Genomic DNA, 17,580 nt, shown 5'->3' on the forward strand with positions numbered 1-17,580 from the left:
GTAGTACCGGACCGATGACGGGGATTCTAGGTCGGCCAAGGGAGTGGAGGCCTCCATCCGATTGGTCAGGCCTCTGAGGAAGCTGAACGGCTAGCAGACCTCACTCACCTGGGTATATCTCAGTTCAATATATGCGTAAACCAGGCAAAGTTCACTAAAGCCATGTTTGAGAGACAAGGTCGAAGGAGGAAAACCAAGAACAAAGCTCAAAAGGTATTGAACTAGGATGTGAAAGCCATTTGTAGCTGTCTATTTTCTCAACTTGTGAGCCGGGCGTGAGGAGATAGGAAACATAAAAAAAATCCCAGTTGCCCAGGGAGGTGGATGCCACACCTGGGCCAGATACTACAACAAAAACTGCTTGAGGTGTCGCAGGATCAGCGTACTATGTTCTGGTGGAGAAACAGACATCTGGTGGGGCAGAGACAAGGGCAATATTCAAACAGATCACACTTACATGTATGCTAGATACTTGAAATTGGTAATTTTTGTTCCATCGCCGTACAGTTACATGTGTCAGTGCACATGTAACTTGTCACAGAAATGAATACACACATGCAATGACAACTACATGCCTACAGTGGTTTTTTTACGCTCAGAGAGGCAAATTAACCTTGTCGTCTTCAAGCCTATGCCGAAGACAGCTTGATATTTTGTGACTGCAGGTTGATTTGATGCACATTTACCTAGTGTGTGGTGGCACACATGGGAAGAACCTGACTTGGTTTGTAAATTTAATACACACTGGCCCTCTCTACTACTCTAGCCAAGTAAATTATTGTGCTGATGTATTTTATCCACCTGTGTGAGATTGGGCCTTATATGTGATGCAAGGCCTTATTGACCATCCTTAATCACACACCCTATCTACCGGCCACATACGCCAATTTCACTCACGGGACTCAAATTTTGCATTATTTATCCAATGTCAGCCCCAAAGGAGACATTTTAAAAAACCAGGAACAATGAAACGTTGTATCTGTTTGTTCCAGCCTGCTCATACACCTGTATTACCCTCGACTACACTGCGTTTTAGCCGATTTTAGACAAAATAGATATGTGGGGAATATAGAACTAAAAGCTTTAAAACTGCTCAATCAAGTTCCATATCAATGTAAACCACATCGCAGATGTACTCACCAAATATTATCAGGCTGCTGCGAAATCTGAGCATACAGTAAAATATTACGTGTTTCGGTACAAGTGGACGGATGTCACAGACCCCCATTAATTTTCCATAAGCGACAATGATGACGTTTAGCGCTGTAGCTCAGCCCCAAACATTCCATGGCCAATAAGCTTTGATGCACACCTGGCCTAGCCTGTGAGAAAGAAGTCATTAAAATCTTGACATATGTTGACCGTCAAAATCTGGATCTTTCTATGCCGGCAGCTGGGAAGGGTGCCTAGCAACGCCAAGGGGACGTCACTCGCAGCTTCTTTACCACCTATCTCCTTGTGCCGTCTCGCCCAGAATTTCAAACTTTCATCAGTAAAACCCAAACCTGTCCAAAGCTTAGACAATTTCCATCATTTTGATACCAAGCATGCACCTGCACACCAAAAACGGCAGGCAGGCAGCATAAAAAGACATTATGCCCTAAAATACACAGAATTACATTCGAAAAAACGGAAGGTTTAGTGGAGGTCTGTGTCCCAGTAAAGCGGCGGGGTGTGGCCGTGCCTGCCTTCCGCCCGAGCAGGCGTCAGCGATCAGCCTCAACGGCCGTACTCGCCTATGTGTGAGCTTACACTGTATCGGCGACTGATGCAGAGCGTTTTTCTATTTTAGCACTCTAAAACTGGTTGGATTTTGTCATCTATGTATATTCTACGTAATCTTGTAAAAATTAGTGTAGTTGTAGACGTACATTCATAAAGATGTCTATAAAATGGGATTGTCGAACTGAACGTTCATAGAGCATGCGACACCAGCGAAAAGTATCGCAATTTTGGAATTGATGACATGCAAATTCCTGAACAGAACGCCCGCTTTTCTGAATAAAAGTATGTGTTTCTAAGTCATCAAACGCTGAGGAAATACAGAGTAACCAGTTATTTAACGTTGGTTTGTTGAAGTGTCGAATAGGGCCTTACTATAATCCGTTGTTTTTCACTTCAGCTACCCAAAGGTACCAAATCATTTTGTCACCGAAGGCATTCGTCGTTTATTGGTCAGTAGTTGCCCTATATTCTATCACGTGACACAACGGGGCAAAATCGTTGGTCAGTGATATTCAGGTCAGACCAACACACTCCTATTACACTGAATGATAAACACAAAACAAGATAACGTGAATTGTGACCTCTTGATTTCATTTATTTTGACAGATGTGCTGGCCACCGATATGGAAAAAGTATAACTCCAGGCTGGCCCATGTTATGTGGAAAAATAATGTGTCGAACACAAACTTGTTTGTTTGTGATTTACAAAATTTACTTATTATTTCTCATTACCATTCCAACCCCTCCACCCACAAACAAATACATTTTAAAAAAGACAGAAAAAACACCAACAGAAATGCTAATTTTGGTTTACATTACCCATTCATTATAGGAAGTAATTTTGGGCAAAAATTCTTTCTTCACTTCATACATGTAAGTGTGCTGGAATTTTGGATTTACATGACAGTCAATGAGTCACAATTTATCTTCACTTAAAGTTAGTGAGAAAAACTACAATGTAAATAAAAATTATTTACAATATTTACACTGTTTGTCAACAACTGGCGTGGAATCTACTATTCTGTGAATGATAAAACATGAAATGGTTCAAAACATTCCAAACAGAGGTTTACATCACAAATCTTGCATCCATATTTTGACTCCTTCCTGATTTTCCTTGAACTACACATTTTGCAACGCCTGGATTTGGGCATGGATGTGGGCCAGTGACCGTCCGGCAATGTCCTGCAATACTTCATGTCGCCTTTTCTGTCTGTGCTGCCCGACAAGCTATTTTGCCAAATTTTGCCGAAACTCCAGTTGACACATTTCTTTCACCCGACAAGGATTGCTCTTTTTCTGGTGATAAGGAGACTCCCGCATAAGAATGAAAGAGCACACCACTGCTGTGTCAAAAAAAAAAACACAAACCCAAAAAAACAGGACAGGTACTTCCAAAACTTTTTGGAGAGACAAGTAGTGGAATATTGCATACGCAGCTGATCTCCGTGGTCGACAACTTTCATGTGCTTGTTGTAATTCTCCACAACTCCTGGGACCTTTTTTCTGCACGTGTTCCATTATTCTGTTTTCGTTGGACACCCACTGTGGAAGTTGGATCAGAATTAGTCGACAAGAAGTTTACCTGTCGATTGTAGTACCAGCAGGCTGCCACAAGGTTTTCTTTCTAGTAGAGTGTACTCGCCCCTTTTTTTTTCGGCGGACAGTTTTTGTGTAGTGCGTCAGGCCACCCCTTTCTGTTGAGCCTACAGGTGCCACAAGCATACACACCATCCTTCAGCAAGTCTTGATACAGTTGGAAACTGGAAAAATAATTGTCCACTTAATGTGGTGACTTTTACGGGACAATACCCTGGTCAAATCCCACACAACCCTCGAGATCAAAACAACTTCTCCTCCTGTATCTTGTTTGCCGGTGTATACCTGCATCTGGTACACATACCCATTGCTACTATCTGCTAACCCACCCACTTTTACTCCAAATTTTAAAGGCTTTGCCGGTAAGTACTGTCGATACGAAACACGTCCACGGAAAGGAATCATCGCCTTATCTATCGTGACACTTGTGGTTAATAACTTTCCACTAACCGTCTCTGCACAATCCTGAAGACGGGTCGGACATGGTGTAGTTTGTAGTGGTTCTTTGTAGTAGAATCATTGCTGTGAAAATCCTGCAAGATTTTCTCGAACCTGTCTCTAGTCATGATGATGGGTATGGAGGGTACTTTGAAGAGCTGATCAGTTGACCAATACTGCTTGTATGTAGGCAACTGTATGATAGACATAACCACACGAATGCCCATAAACGCTTTCATTTCCTGGGTTGTTACAGGAATCCATCTGTTGTCAGATTTTTTCTCAATACACCGCATGGCATATATGTTGGTCTGATCCACCAAAAGGGTTATATAACTATTCAGTTAATATGAGATTGAGAAAATTGAGTTCTGTACTTTCCTTTGGTAGCATATTTATAGGTCCGGTCAGCTGGGTGAAGTCGTTGACAGCAATCTTTTCCAGTCTACCACTCCATCGGACGGGTTCTACTAAAGGCGCTGTTGTTGCTCTGTTGTCTATCGTATTTCCTGCAGCTAGCGGTCGCAGATCTGACAAAGGGGAGTCATCGCCAACAGATTCACTTTCTGATACACTAATATCTGATTCAGTGTCCCATTCCCTGTCAGCAGACGGTCTATCATCGGTTGTGAAGCCTAAACAATCCTCTTCTTCGCTGGACTCGGCCAACGAAGCCATGTTGACACTCGAGTGTGTGCGAGTCCAAAAATAGATTCTATTTTTGTTGTGGTTAGGCATTCAAGCCAATAAAAACCACCAAAATACTATTAAATACAAGCCTAAGACATTCATTAGGTGTGTTTTGATTGGTTTATACTTAAACACAAAACATTTGAAAGCAAAATATGCACCAAATGAGAAGTGGTGTTATATGCGGGTTTAGCCACTCCTCGGGAAATGAGGTCCAAACGGCCGCGCGGATATACCCACACCTCGGGTTGAAACAGAGCACTCTGCATTCGGCCTGAGCCGCGCGTCGGAGTGAATGAGTTAAAGGGTACATACATGAACAATGTTTCCTGATGCGGTCCGTTTCATTCCGTTCCGTTTTCGTTCACTGTTTCTCTTAGACCGCTTGCGGTCCATTCGGCTCAGGTCCGTTTGCGGTCCCTTTCCTTGTCCCAAAACCGTTTTGTTCCGTTTTTTAAGTGGTTTTGTTTTATTGCCGTGAAGTACCATTACTCACAAGCGTTCCTACTGACAGCTTTCCGCCTAGAACATTACCAGCTGACATCTACAGATTACACGAGTGCATTGATTTTCCTTACTATTTATGCAGTAAATTTGTAAGTTTGTCTACCTGTTGAGCGGCACTCAGCGCTGATTAATCATTCCACACAACCAAATAACACAGCAGTTCAACCGAGATGGTAGTGAACGATCACCTGGCACTTGGGCATGTGATAAGCACGGTACAAAATCCTTATGTATATATCTTTGTATTTCTCGGATACATGTATTGACTATCATGTCAAACAATACTCCTATGTTAATGTAGGGCATCCCATCCTTGTTTTTTGAAAATATCACATTTTATTTCATTAAACAGCTAAAGAAATGTAATCACCATAAACCGGAAACTTTGGATGATTAATTTGACACTGTTGTCAACAAAAATTTGGGAAGAGTGGCCTGCACAAATGCACAAAGCTTGTTTTCCGCCATAGTCTTTGTCATTTATTTTAAAATTTATAAAAGCATATCATTGCTTTACACGATAATGACAGATAACTAGAAATGATTTAATTAACTCTATTCTTTCTGAAGATTACTTTAATGGGTTGGCTGTTGTGCTGAGTACAATAGAAACAAAGGTAAATGTACAGTCAAATACAAATAGGCACATTTTCTAACAAAAGCCTATCAGGGTACTCTTAAAGTATAGAGAGTAAAACCAGAGCAGCGACGACAGTGTGAAAGCTGGAACATGGGCACACGTAACCGGTGAAATACGGCCTCTTTTGAGTTTACCTCAACTAAGGTTATTTTCTACTGTTTATACAATGTAATTAAAGACGTACAGCACAGAGAGTAAAACCACAGCAGCGACGACAATGTGATAGACATACAGCACAGAGAGTAAAACCAGAGCAGCGACGACAGTGTGATAGGCGTACAGCACAGTGTAACACCACAGCAGCGACGACAGTGTGATAGCTGGCAAATTTGCCACACGTAACCGGTGAAATACGGCCTCTTGTCAGTTTACCATAATGAGCGTTTTATTCCCATTGTTTATGGCCTAGAATTCCTTTGATGTATGTGTCGTCATAACACTAAAATACCTGCCCACGAAATGAAATTACTTTAAAGACACAGTCAAGCTCAGCTTCTTGTAGGCCGTCGTCTAAAAGAACTGAATATTCGGTTTTACGGTAGGTTTTTACCATCTTAGGAAAGTGCGTCAACGACTTACCGTTATTCATATTTAACATTCGTTTGTATAGTTTCAAAGGTACAAATTGTGGACGCCGACAATTGTATTGCTATTTTGAACGTCATCCAGTTAAATCTTCCAGATGGCGACTGACATGTACTTGACACTGGACAATCGAATGCTCAATTTTATCCACATTTTCCCTTTGGCCATCAATTCACTTAAGTCCTCAACGTTAAAAACTTTTCCGATAGTTGACTTTTTAAACTGGGTTACCGCCTCTGTATTGTAGTAGACGGTAGATGTACAATGAAGTTCAAATTTTAGTAACGATATTGTGTTGTAATTATGGGAATTACGAGTACCTTACAATACATTATAGATAGAAAGGAAGATCGTATTTTGTGTACTGGACTTCTCTTTCAACCTGGCATATTGTTTACATGCGCAGTTCCAGAGCAAACATTGCATTGTGGGATTTTTTTGTGCTGCTTCACGTGCATGCTATCTCGTCGGGCGGACAGTTTAGATCAGTGACGGACTACATCTTCTAATTATTTTAATTGGGATTTTTTGGAAAATACAGGCCCAGGGGGCAACTCATTTTTGTATTTAGTTGAACCAACTCAATAATTGTGAATTTCTTTCTCATCCCGATGGAAACCAGGGCCTTTCAGAACAGCGCAGTTCTGTCATATAAAAGTTGATTCGAAGACGCAAGATCTGTGGTTAAGTGATTGTAATGATTAACTTCATAAAGTCCGCTCCTTTACGGTTTTGCAACTGGGCTTCGCGCTCGTATTTGTGCTGTAAGTACGTAAGCTCTGAACTCCTTCCAGTCGAAATGTAATGCACATAGCAGTACATGTAAGTCTTTATGTTGTATTTATCTTTTTTGTGTTGCTAGTTCTGTAGGTGTTGGCACTGATACTCCTGACAGAGGGCTGCTTGTCATCTATCCCTTCATCGAGTCACTCTTGGATTTCATGTGCTTCTACTAACTTTGTTGAGAATGAATCACGGTGGGGGCATGCAAGGAAAACGTGGCCAAGCAATTTACTGGTTATCATCACTGGGGATATTCGTTACCTACTCTCAATCCTCTTAAATTTGAAGTCGCGTTGCATGAAACAACCGGCAAAGTAAAAGGTTGTGAAAAGATTAATATTTTATGCACAGATAGTCCGTGTAGGCAAGAATCACAATTGTTTGATTGCACTGTGGATTCATTTACGCGGATGTAGGCACCATCCTGATTGCATTTTACGCGGATCTTGATCGTCCGGTTAGATGTAGTCTCGTTTAGGCCGTTTTACGATACTTACACGCTATCTATAAACATAAGACGGTGTATCTTCAGTTTGCTTACATGGTATCAAGAAAAATATCAGTAAATGGTTTATCATTATTTTAACTCCCACTCCTTCAAGCCGGTAAAAAGGTGAGCTTGCCCAATGCAAGACTTCCGCTTTTTGCTTTCCAGTTTCCTGACGCAGCTTATGCGTTTCAGTGGAATTGTATAACCGTATAACCGCATTCCCAAACAAACTGAAAAGATGTAAGTTTTTGCCAATGGCTGAACTGATAATTTAAATTAGCGTTTTGTGGTGCCTAAATTATCATATATAAGTTATGTTATAACGATACACTATATTTAGTGCTCAAACTGACTTCCTGAGAAAGTTTTGCACTCAAGAATATCGTGCGTTGTACATGTAGGTTATGGTTTTGCATTTACCGAATAATTGTGGAAACTGTCAAAAATCGATCTGCGTGTTATCATGATTATGTGCAAATTAGTAACCATGCCGGAACTAGACCGTTGGTGAATATGTTTTCTGTTTAAGATAGAACAAACAAGGTTGGTGTCGAACAATGAGTTGCTGTGCTATTAGGCCCTTCTTACGCGGATGATCCTACCCACATATGTGCCAGATATATTGTTAGGAACGAGCAGTTACCTGTAATCAGGTAAATGGCTTGCTTGCCGAAAAATTAACGCAACAGGAGGTGGCGAGGCGGATGCACTATCACAGAAACACCATATCAGCGCTTACCCAACTCCAGAGGATTTTTAAGGACGTTCACGGGTAATGACACTTGCGCATGATCGGTGAATTCGTTGGAAAAGCATCAGAAACAGCCAGGCAGACATAAAAACGGCGCGACTCAGTCCAGATCAATATTATTTTTTAGAAGAATGATGCACACAATGCATGCATATGAACAAGCATTTATGTGAAATGAAATAGTTTGGTTAAGAATGGTATTACAAAGTAACATAAAATAGTAAAATTTTAAAAATCGTTGCTAAATATAAGCTATATAGAGAAGCTCAATTGCCTACGGCCATTCAATAACAAACGCTACTAATTAAATATTCATTACATATCAGTGCAGTAATTATCCATGCGTACCAATACGATTAATTTCTTATACGATTTGTTTGTACATGGCAAAAAGGGTGAACTTCAAAGTATAGTTCTTCATGTCTGTTTAAGAGTTACATGAACAGTTAGAATAAAATCGTAACTGAGGTATATTTCATATCGACAATAGTCTTTATTTCACCGGCTACCTCTGATTATTTGTCAGCTATCACAGTTTAGTTGGCGCTGCTCTGGTCTTATTGAATAAACAAACTATTCTGCCAGTGGACTAAAAGGGTTTGGTCCCATTTGCATTTTTCTTAATGTTATTGTATGATAAACGTGATGACAACACACAATTTTGAGTAACACTAGACAAGTGAGGTCTCATATTTTTCGTTTAACATCTTTTCCTCTAGTTCTGCTTAAGCAATATACTTCTGTGTAGCATTCACATAAACAGTTAATATAAAGCCCTGGGATAATTTAACAATGAGGCTGTATTTTACCCGTTAAGTGTAACCATTTGCCAACTATCACACTGTCGTTGCTTGTCAGGTTTCACTCTCTGTAAATTTTTTACTATGTCGTCAAGCTGTAGTATTTTATATTACGTACACTTACGGTTTAACCGTTTAAACGTGGACATATTACCGCTATTGAAGCTAAGTGATGCACTATTGAGCTTTTCTTAGTGCCATGTAATAGCTAAAACAGCAGGTCCTACCGCTGCAATGCTGGGAGACGGTGTAAAAGTGAATTATACTTGAGTCAGGAGCAAAACACAAATCAAGTAAATAAATACATAAATGGAAGATAAGGCGTAATACGTATCATTAGAACAGGTCGTGTGTTCATTTTCCGGCGTTGTTTACTTAGTTATTCGATATGTGTTTCAGTCAATAGAGTCACTCAGCTTCGTGGCACTACTTACCCTGACACCAATGTAATTCTACCAGGGAAATACCGTAGGAACTATTGCATTACAGCGATGCAGGGATTTAGCGGGTGACCCTGGGGGACCTATTGCTATCTATTTGTACCATGTGTTTCCGTGTACTTACCAGGACATGTCTGAATTGCTGTCGGAGATACCATGATTTGCATAACTCAAATTTATAACTAATTTCCTATGGAGATAGAATATTTGAAAAGAACTACCTGTCTCTCAGTTCTCCGTTGTTAAAACAGTCACTGCGGCGATGTGGATGATAAATAATGATGTTACAGTCTCTAGCGATAGAACCTCCTATAACTACATTGTATATTAGGCCATAAACACAACAGATGTGTGTATAGCTTACATGTATAGAATTATAATGGCTTTTATTGAAACAGAATCATTTATGATTTGAAAGAAAGGTTTGTATAACGCGATATTGAAACATAAATGTAATGATACAAAACGGACTGTTAATATGGCAACGCTTTTTACATCCGCAAACAAAAACCATTGTTTTCTTTTCAAAGTTATCATTTTAATCCCAGTGTCAGCAATATGTCTCCATACTGACTAATTGATTTTATTTTTACAACACATGTTCTTTACGTTTTGCTTCGTGTTCTTTGAGTGCTTTGTTTTTGGCAAACACAAACCCTTACAAACTGTTACCGGATGACAGTAACTGAACACGTGTGAATGTCATTAAATCGATAGTGCACGGTAGCACATTACTATATGTTGACTTGTTCAAAATCCTTCTTCTTATTTGCCTATATGAAATCGATTGATAAAAACAAACTGTGTTAGATTGTCGTCGTTGTGCTTTATGAGATATGATGAATATTTTCCAAATGCGTTAATGTTAGGAGATATTGTTGACTGTTAGGTTTAAGAAGTTAACCTGGATGGTGAGTGGTCTACCAGCAGTCTGCGAGGGGTCGTGGGTTTGCCCGGGCTCTGCCCGGTTTCCTTCCATCACAGCGTTGGCCGCCGTCGTATAATTGACATATTTACGGGGTAAATTAAAAATGAAATATATCAATAAATAAGTATAAAGTACGAAAACAGGAAAAAAAACATGCAGAGAAGCAGTCAACAGTTTTCAATGATGTATGAAAGACAAGGTATGTTCTAGGCGACCGAGTAAAAATCAGTATTGAAATCGTGTACCATGCTAGAATATCAGTTGTCGATAACAAAATATGTATTTCACTTTCGCTTTGATAGCCACTGTTCATGTATTTAAGGTGGTGATCTAATTCAACACGAAGAACATAGCGCATATCGGGGCCTAGTGATTTAGACACAATCATGAAGCAGGAGATTCTAAACGTTCACTCCACATTGACTAACTTTTTATTGTCTAAGTGAATGTTTTATATGCAACCCATTTACATCATGTGTAGTGGCGAGACTGAAAAGTTGTTGTGGCAGGTAAATACGAATGTAGCAGTTCAATATATGGCTTTGTCGTTATTTAATCTGGTTTTATCCTAATCATAAGTCGACCATAACACCAAAACTGGCGAATAGGACATTTTGGCAGAAAGATGGCAGTGGCAATTGGTGACATACAGAGTATTTCTGCATTCGATTGCACTGGTGATGCCTCCAGCATTGGGCCAAGATGGGGAAGATTGAGTAGAGCGTTTGTGTATCTATCGATACCAGGGGGTAACAGATGACTGTCAGAAACAGGATCTTCTGCTTCATACAACCGGGATGGATGCCCAAGACATTTTTGAGACACTTAAACGATGAGGTCGATGAGTACCAAAAAGGCCTAAGAAGAACCTTTTATGCCACAGGTTATGAACGTCACATTTGTGGGAATATGTTACAGAGGGAATCATAAACAGATGATCAGTATGTCTCTCGACTTAGTCAACAAACTGTAAATTGTGATTTTCAAAGAAGTGAAAAGGAAAATATCAGTGACCAGGTGATAGGTCAGGGTTGTGTCTGTTGAAATTTGCTTCAAAGAGGCACTGTGCTGACCTTGGTTGCTGTTCAGGAAATCGCACGTGTCATGGAAGCTGTTGATATCCAGGCCAAATCCGTGGAAAATAAATAAAAAAATAAACTCAAAAGTAGAAGTTGAAATTCAAACATAGGGAAACAACCTGTAAAAGGGGCCTGCTTCCGATGTTGTAAAATTGGACAGTACGCAGGTGAGAAAAGCTGTATAGCGTGTAGTTCCACTTGTGAGAGATGTAATCATAATAGGGAATACACATCCCAATGTAAAACAAAACAACCTGGTGGAGCACCATTTAAATCAAAAGCAAAACACAAACATCAGTCCGTCAGTAGTGGTAGATAGTGATGACGAGTATGTTTTTTAGTGTAATACGTAACAACTTTGATGCAGCAACACTAGACTTGTCTGTGGGAGGTGTTAAAATACCCAGTGTGCTCATTGACTCGTGTGCATTCTGTAATGTGGTAGATAAACGGCTGTGGGAAGACTTGAATAAACAAAAAATAAAATGTACCACATAGAAATGTGAGATAAAAGCTGTATCCACATGGCTGTAAAGTTCCATTGAATGTACTGAGCAAATTTCGAGCCACAGTCCACCATGGTGACAAGGGAGACCATTCTTGGGGCGTAAAACAGCAAAAACCCTTGACGTCTTAAACGTTTTGAATAGTGTTACAGATTGAGACAGACGTTAACACTGGTACAGCATCAAATCCGAGTATGCAGATTGTTTCCAGGGATTGGGGAAACTGAAAGATTACCAAGCGGAAATACATGTAGACAGTACCGTGAACCCTGTGGCCCAACGGATATGACGTATTCCATTCAGCCTGCGAGAAATAGTAGAACCCAGATTAAAACAGCTGCAGGATATGGACATTATGGAAAGTCCAAGGTCCTACCACATGGGTGAGTCATGTAGTGATTGTTTCTAAAACTAACGGGGACATCGGTTTGTGTGTGGATATGCGTCAAGCCAGCCAAACAATAGTGAAAGATATCACGTACGTACAGTGGATGAGGTATTACACGAGATGAATCAGAGCACTGTATTCAGTAAACTTGATTTAAACTGGAGATTTTCATCAGATGGAACTCAACGAACATTGATACAACCTTCACTATACACAAAGGGCTTTATCGCTTCAAACGTTTGATGTTCGGAGTTACTTGTGCTCCAGAGAAATATCAAGGTATTTGACCGCAGGTGATTGCCGAGTGTGAAGGAACAGCTAACATTTCTGATGATTTAATCATACATGGCAAAGACAGGCATGATCTTCGAATGAAGAAAGGAAGAATCCTTCAAATGGATTTAGCATTAAACAAGGACAAGTGTCTTCTTACCACAGCTGGGATTCATGGGTCATATGTTATCGCGTAAAGTGATAGGCCCTACTGAATAAAAGGTAAAACCTCAACAAGAGAGCCAAAAACTGTGTCTGTGGTGCGTTTTTTTTAGGTTTGGTGAACTTTGGCGAGAAGTTCGGCCCAAACCTGTACTACACTGTCTGAACCCCTGCGTAAGTTAACATGGAATGGGGTTATATTTGAATGGAGAGTTGAGCAAAAGAAGTCATTCAGTTATCTGAAGGAATACCTAGCAAAAACAGAGACATGGGCCTACTTTGACAAAAATGCACTAACGTCAGTGAGAGCGGATTTTGGCCCAGTAGGCTTAGGGGCATTGCTTGTACAGAAACAAAATGGCGAGTTGACGGTGATTCCATATGCAAGCCGGTGCTTAACCGATGTTGTAAGGAGGTACAGTCAAAGAGAAAAAGAAGCATTAGAACTTGTTTGGGCATGCGAACGATTTCATGTTTATCTGTGTGGCATCCAGTTCCAGTTAGTCCAGGACCACAAGCCTCTCCAAAGTCAAACCATTCTGCAAGGATTCAAATATGGGTGTTACGTATGCAACAGTATCGGTTTACTATTAAATACACATCCGGACCTCAAAAACATTTCAGATGCTTTGTCAAGGTTGTCAAAGAGTACCCTGGCAACCAGTAAAGTTGCGACGAATCCATTGGATTGGTTGCCCAAAATGCAGCACCAAATTCGATTCCCACAGAGGACAACCAAAAGGGAATCGGCCCTCAGATGAAGAACTTACTGAGAACTTACTTAACTTACTCAAGAACATTCATTCGATCTGGTGACATAAATTCTTGTCCGGAATGAACTGTCAGTATTTGGAAAATTAGTTCTCCTGGAACTAGAATAATTATCTCAGGGGAAAATGCGTGGCCAAGTCATTGATTTAGCCCATGAAGGCCATCATGGGATACGAACATCCAAGCAAAGAATGCGCACCAACTTATAATGGCTAGGCGTTGATAGACAGATAGCCAGTGACTGACTAAGAAATGTCAGACCGGGACAGGAAACGGAAACAGCGAAAGGGGTTTATGCAGATACCAGACGTACTGTTAAGGGCACTGACATTCACAGCGGGTGACAGAATACTACTTGAACAAGTAGAGGAACTCCACATTACGAGAAAAAATCCGTATGACGTCCATTGTCAAATTTGGTGGATAGTAGAAATACTATTCTTGTGAAACGATGTCAGATTGATATTCCTGACGATGATTAACTAAAGACAGTTAGTAATTCCTGTTCAGGTATTTTACAATTAGGGCCAAAGTGTGTGACCAACCAGCATTACATCGATCTACAAGAAGGTCGAAACCTTCTGAATACCCGAAAGACTCTGTCAGACCTTTAGAGTACTGTCGATGGGAAGAGGGCAAAATAATCCCTGTGACACTGACGAGGTTTTTGGAGTAGTCTGCTCCTTACCTCTATCTTCGAGCTGTTTGTACTGAAATATAGTTTAAATTCTCTGTATTTTTTGGGTTTTCAAAATTACATATAAGTTTGAGATTATTGCTCAGTAAATAACTTTCAGTCTCATGAAATACATTTTGTGATTGAGTTCAAAAGTTAAATAGACATTTGGTTAACTTTTCAGTGTTATTGTAACTTTCTAATCTGTGTTTTAAAAGAGAAAAAACGGCTTTCAAATTCAGGAAAGACATTCGAGACATTAATTGGTAAAACATAAACATGCATGTATGCCCATGTGTTTATATTGAAATCAATGAGGGATGTAGTCTCCAGCTATGGTCTAAGTCAATGTTTTATATGCAGCCCATTTGCATTCTGAGTAGTTGCGAGACTGAGCAGTTGTTGTGTCAAGTAAATACCTCTGCAGAAGTTCAATCATTGGCTATATTTTCGATTAATCCGAACCATAAGTCGACCACAACAAAACGCCTACTCACTGTACAATTAAAGAAACTTGGAGTGAAGGCGTTTGAAAGAATAACCTTGACTCATTAGATCTTTACAGTAATAACTTGTGACGTTGATGGAATTCGCCACATAACATACAAGATCTAATACATACTATACAGCCAGATATGTACAAGCCATGTGCATGCCCAATTTGGTACATAATTAAAGACGTACAGCATAAGTAATGATAATATACATGGTCAAAACTGAAACTATCCTTCTTGTAAAGTGTGTGAGACAGGAAACAGTTTTGGTGTTTGTACAAATATTAGTGAAGAATAGAGAAGTATTTGCTGAATAAATATTAAAAGCATTAAAGTCAGAGAGGTTTAAGTGTGTTGTTCAATGGACAAGATAGAAAAACATTATTGTCGTTAGGCAAAATTTGCTAATAATAGTTATTATTTGCTAATAATAGAAATAATAGGTATATTATTGCATATTAAGCAGAGCAGCGTCAAGTGTAAATTGGACGCTACACTATTTGTATGTGTCAGTGTATGTAAATAGTTTAATCCTTGTGTAAATATTAAGATATTTCATCCCTGACTGGTCGCCATACATCTTTTGAGAACAGGATTTGAGCGAAGAGAGTGAATTGAATTGAACTGAATATGACAAATAGAAGGGGTCCGGCCGGATGTACTTATGTAAACGGAGACAAAATGTAATTCAACCCCGACAGACCAGGCTGACTGTCGGGGATGTCAGTATTTTAATTTTATCAAATCGTGCATTTAACTGAATCAGTCATTGAACGAATGGGTAAATAGATGCCAAGCACAACAGCACGAAGTTGGCAGACTGCAACAGCCGGTGTGGTTGTATACGTAATGTGATGAGAACACAGAATTTTGAGCTATTCTAGACCCATTGACGTCTTATGTATTATAATTAACATCACTGCATAGGTTTTATTTACCCAACGTTTGCTTAAGCTATTTGCAATTGGTGGGGGGAAGGGAGGGGGGTTGCGTAATTTGCAAACTACAAATGCATTTCAGCATCTACAGGAACAGTTATAATAAGACCTTAACTGATAACTTCACACAAAACCATCTGCTAACCAAGACAGTGGCGTCAACGCTCATTTTTAAGCTCTATGCTATAGCTTTCTCTATATCATGTACAACCCTTTTCAGAAGGGATACATAATTGATAATCTCTACAGTCCTGTTTCTTATTTGCCTGTCGCATATATTCAGTTGTCTGTAAAATTACTGTAAAACACTGTGAAAATACTCGGTAACAAAATCGCCTTTTAAAGTAGCCAGTGGCACATAACTACACACGCGCTCGATGTGGATATGTTAAAAGTTGAAGTTTGAGCACCTTTTTAAATTCATAATGTTAAACTACATGAGCTTTAGTTTCGACGGCAAGAACCCATTGCCTCGGAGGAGGTCATAATTATTAAATAAAGACAAAAAAAAACAAACAAAAAAAAAACAGCGGCATGCTGGACATTGGGCGTGGATCAGCATGTGGGACATGTGCGTGCATGTGAGATTTATAGTAGACAGTCCTGTCAAAACCAAAAGTAATTATCCACAAGTGAACCATTTAATCAACGTTCTCCACTGCGTTAGCTTTCAGACATTCTAGGCTACATCAAAAGCTCCTGTACCACCACCCATAGCCGTGAAGAATTCTTAGTGTGATATTTGTCTTTGTGACATTCTCGAGTGTTTGCCATGAAGATGTAGCAAAGGATTAAAACTTGGGTTTTTTGACTACTATATTGCAAGTTCTGCTTCGATATTGCACAAAATCACTATTATATCTCTCCCAAATGTCTGACTTCAATTCCCCACGAATCATCAGTCTGCAGTGTTAAAGTATCATCGAAGGCCAGTTCGTGATTTCGTGAAGAGAGAAGCTAATTTAATGGAGTAAAAATATCATGAGAACAGCTAGCAACGAATGCACAAAACACTTCAGATTTAGACTATATACTGAATTAAACTAAAGCATAAAAGAACAATTTTTGTCTTCTGTTGTAGGCCTTACATTTGGCTTTAGCCTGTATCAACAACCGTTCTGTCATCTGCTGATTCAAGGAAACCAGTTGTTAACAAGTCCTGTAGGGGCCAAGAAATGTTTAGACTGGTAAAAGAAAATTTACCTTTCGCATCAGGCCGGTTACCATAGAAAAGTGGTATCAAATCACAAAGCCTAAAAAGTACAGAATTAACTTGTCAATGAGTGACGTACTGAATAAGCCCCACACAGGTTGATGAGAGACAAATGTACCGCTGGCACGCTAACCACGCTAATCCTTTTCTTTTGCAATAATATAGACATCCGGAATATTGATGTGTAGAGATTTGTGTGTTATGTTTGCTAACGAAGGGCAATTTGAGCAGCAAGTATTACTGCTTTTACAGAAAACTGGATATCGGAGACTGGTCAAGCAGACTACGGTGCACTGGGCGATGACATGATTTTAGATGATGGTGTCACACATCGTCTAACGATGATACAGCTTTATAGCCAACAGATGACGACAGTGACTACTAGCAAACATTCTCAACAAAATACCGGGGTGCAGCTTCGTATGGTAATTAATACGGCTCATTCGGGTGTGTTTTCTGTGTCCGACAGCAAGACATACATGGTGATGCAGCTTTACCATCATTTGCTGTTGGTAGGTAATACACTGAAAAGTTCTGAATTTGACCAGAGCGATCGGAACAGGACTGAATGCAATATAGGGAAGCAGGAAATATGTCATCATCTGTGAACTTGAACTATTGTCATCACCAAACGTGAAAAAAATCAAAATCACACCGAAACAATGCAAAGGGACTAGACCTTGGGGATCAAGTCGAGCATATTG

General features: G+C 39.8%; 1 long non-coding RNA gene across 1 annotated transcript in view; it reads right to left on the minus strand.

Annotated features, from left to right (window-relative positions):
* LOC135464231 (uncharacterized) overlaps positions 1-17,580 on the minus strand; it is a 34,352-nt gene that overhangs the window by 6,332 nt on the left and 10,440 nt on the right. The gene's annotated exons all lie outside the window — the stretch shown is intronic.

This window comes from Liolophura sinensis, chromosome 3 (assembly GCF_032854445.1).
Source record: "Liolophura sinensis isolate JHLJ2023 chromosome 3, CUHK_Ljap_v2, whole genome shotgun sequence".
NCBI classification, from domain to species: Eukaryota; Metazoa; Mollusca; class Polyplacophora; order Chitonida; family Chitonidae; genus Liolophura; species Liolophura sinensis.